The sequence below is a fragment of the Aptenodytes forsteri genome, unplaced genomic scaffold (genome assembly GCF_000699145.1).
Source record: "Aptenodytes forsteri isolate BGI_AS27 unplaced genomic scaffold, ASM69914v1 Scaffold234, whole genome shotgun sequence".
Classification (NCBI taxonomy): domain Eukaryota; kingdom Metazoa; phylum Chordata; class Aves; order Sphenisciformes; family Spheniscidae; genus Aptenodytes; species Aptenodytes forsteri.
In genome coordinates this window covers 972,817-976,370 of record NW_008794006.1, presented here as the reverse complement: position 1 = coordinate 976,370, position 3,554 = coordinate 972,817, and positions in this window count along the sequence as shown.

Below are 3,554 nucleotides of genomic sequence, written 5' to 3'. Positions count from 1 at the left end.
GACAACTTCTCCAGAAGGATGCTGTGAGGGACAGTATCAAAAGCCTTACCAAAAATCCAGAAAAAACTACGTCCATCACCTTCCCTTCATCCACGAGGTGGGTGGCCTTATCGTAGAAGGATATCAAATTGGTTAAACAGGACTTTCCTTTTGTGAACCCATGTTGACTCTGCCTGATGATTGCATTGCCCTTTAAATGCCTTTCAATAGCATCCAGTATAATCTTCTCCATAATTATTTCAGGAACTGAGATTAGACTAACAGGTCTGTAGTTCCCTGGGTCTTCCCTTACGCCCTTTCTGTAGAGTGGAATAACATTGGCTAGCTTCCAGTCAGCAGGGACCTCCCCAGACTCTCAAGACCTTTGGTAGATGATCAAGAGGGGTCTTGCCATAACATCCGCTAGCTCCTTCAGTACTCTGGGATTAATCCCATCAGGCCCCATGGACTTATGAACATTCAACTGATACAACTGATCCTTTACAATTCCCTGTTCCTCCAACTCAGGGGACCGGGCAGCCCAAGGTCTGTCAGTATTATTAAAGTCTGAGGCAAAAAAAGCGTTGAATGCCTCCGCTTTTTCTTCATCCCTACTAGTCAGGTGACCATCTTCAACAAGTATCAGTCCAACGTTTTCCCTAAACCTTCTCTTGCTGTTAACGTACTTAAAAAAGCCCTTCTTGTTATCTGACACAACACTGGCCAGTTCCAACTCTAACTGAGCTTTGGCCTTTCATGTCTTCTCCCTGCATATGCAAACCACGGCTCTGTAATCTTCCTGCGAAGCCTGACCACACTTCCAGAGATCATACAATTTCTTCTTCCTCTTGAGCTCCATGAGGAGTTCCCAGTTCAGCCAAGCTGGTCTTCCGTCCCACTTGCTTGACTTACAACACAATGGGATTGCCTGCTCCTGTGCTTTTAAAAAGTGGAAAAGTGTGCTTCTAAAAGTTTTCATACTGCATTGTGATTCATTGTACGTGAATTATTACAGAGCTCAGGCCAGCAATGGGCTCCCTGTTTTTCAAGGTGTTCCTGTGATGTATGGTGCAGATGTCAGAGGTATGTTCCATATCCTGTTTAGAAAGGCTGTCCTGCTTTTGAAAATGTGTTTGGAAATTGTTAAGCCACGCACTAGTAGTACCACTCAAGATATTGCAAAAAAACATGTTTGGACATGTTTTCAAGGTTGTCAACCTTGGAAATGCCCTCAAATCAGGAGGTTTCAGGACTTGCTTATATTCAAAGAAAAAGCCTTAAAAGAAAGAGACCTGTGTCATGCCCCCAGAGGAAATGTCCACCCCAGCCCTTTAAAAGAAAAACCAAGGTTGGGCGCCAGACAGCAGTCCTCCAGGATAAGAAGAAAAAGAATAACAAACCAGGCCAAACAGTGCAGAAGAGGCAGAAAACCAGGGAAAGAGGTCCTTTTCTACCTCTAGAAAAAGGAAATACATTTTTAAAGTGATGCCTTTGGTTCACGATTGCTCAGAAGAATGTACCAAATACAAGCTGGATTTGTCTGAAGTATCCCCAACACAGACCAGCATTGAGAAAACCCTCTTTATTGAGATGCCTCCACTTTCCACTGTTGTAGAGTCTGCACCTCTGGACTTTTTCATCACCAGGAATGGTGAAGATTACATAGATATGAACAATACTCTGCAAGATTGTAAAAGCTGACAGGTCCAACCTCAGAGACGGTGAGACCGTGGGCCTCATGAATTACCTGCTGGCCCCTATTTTCAGCCAGATGGATATTATGCTGAGGGATTGACTGATAAGCCAGAGCAACAACTGCTACCCCTACTGCACCTTCATTGAGTTGCTTCTCAATCACAGCCATGACATGCTGTCCATACACTTATCCATGGGGCTGTTCTACAAAGACCCAGTCAGGCAGTAGGAAGCAGTCATGCTGGATGGTATGGGTAATGAATGAGGGGTTTAGGCAATGCTTGGCTCTGACAGCCCACAATAGGAGAACTGAACTATTGGGACCTCTCCACAACGATCTGTTCTTTCAAGACAAGATTTTGTTGGACAATGTGGATGTAAAAATTAAGCTGACAAGCAGCAAAGACAGCTTTTGTTAAAGGAGCTCCTCAGCAGCAGGAGCCTGCAAGATACCTATGCTTGCTGCTTGTTAAGAATGTGCTCGTGATGCCTGGTGTGCATTTGAGGCATGCTGAGACATTACTTATGGCTAACACTAAATACCCAGTGGACTGAGTGGGCATGAAAGCATTCAGCATATGAGCCAGCAGTCATGTCAGCAATCAGGAAATTTTGTTAGTCCAGCTGTGAGGGTACTGTATTTCCACCAGCCCCACCTCCCACTTCCCAGAGAGCTACAAGGGCCTCACCAGTTGTACAGTAAAGCTCAAGCTGGTGTTTTGTGGACACATTCTGGCTCTGGCATTGCTGAGCAGCGTGATGTGGAAACCCCCATCTACCTTCCATCTTTTCCCTTCTATCCAGCTGCTGCTGTCCAACTGTTAAAATTTCTGGGGCAGAAATGCCGAGTCACTAGCAGTTGTTTCTTCCTTTCCCTTTTGCAGTGATGATCTCAATTTTGTAGATTCTGTCCCTATTGGGATTAACTTTTTAAAGCTCTTTAGGGTAAAATGTCCCCTCTATTGCTTCGTGATCATAGTCTATTAAGCGGTACACAGGTATCTGTCCCCTTCTCACAATTTCAGCTACTATGAAAATATCACCTTTGAACGTGTGCTTGTAACCTTTCTCAAATGCCTCTTTTGTTCTAGACACCCTGCGTGGTCTCCCTTTTTAAGCAGAGGTTCAAATTCTTTAATTTTAAACATACCCCCATATACGGTTTTCCAAACCCTTGCACAATTTGAAGTGTTCACATCCACAAGCCTGGCTCTGATAGTTCTGCAGGAGCTATGTTTATAGCTCTTTATAAACTCTGACAACGCATCAGTATGTGCTGTAAAATATCTCCACATCTTGGTTTTCAGCATCCTGTTAAAAAGCTCTATGACAGAGGTTTTCACTTCCTTATTAGTAACAAAATGGTGAACATTACACTGCTTTAAAAACTTGTTTAAAGGCTGGTTTAAAAATTCTGTTCCACAGCCAGTCTGTAATTTCTGAGGCTTGCACCCTGTGGTACAGGGCCCCTGGTTTGCCTTTTGCCATGGCCCAGGCATGATTGGATAAGATGTCTATTACTGTTAAGATGTACTTAACACAATTGTTGTGTTTGGAAAGCTGTTGCATATCCACCAAGTCTGCCTACCATTTAATTTCTGAGGCTTGCACCCTGTGGTACAGGGCCCCTGGTTTGCCTTTTGCCATGGCCCAGGCATGATTGGATAAGATGTCTATTACTGTTAAGATGTACTTAACACAATTGTTGTGTTTGGAAAGCTGTTGCATATCCACCAAGTCTGCCTACCATTGTGTATTGTCCTGGTTTTGGCAGGGATAGAGTTAATTTCCTTCCTAGTAGCTGGTACAGTGTTTTGGATTTAGGATGAGAACAAAGTTGATAAGGCACTGATGTTTTAGTTGTTGCTAGGTAATGCTTA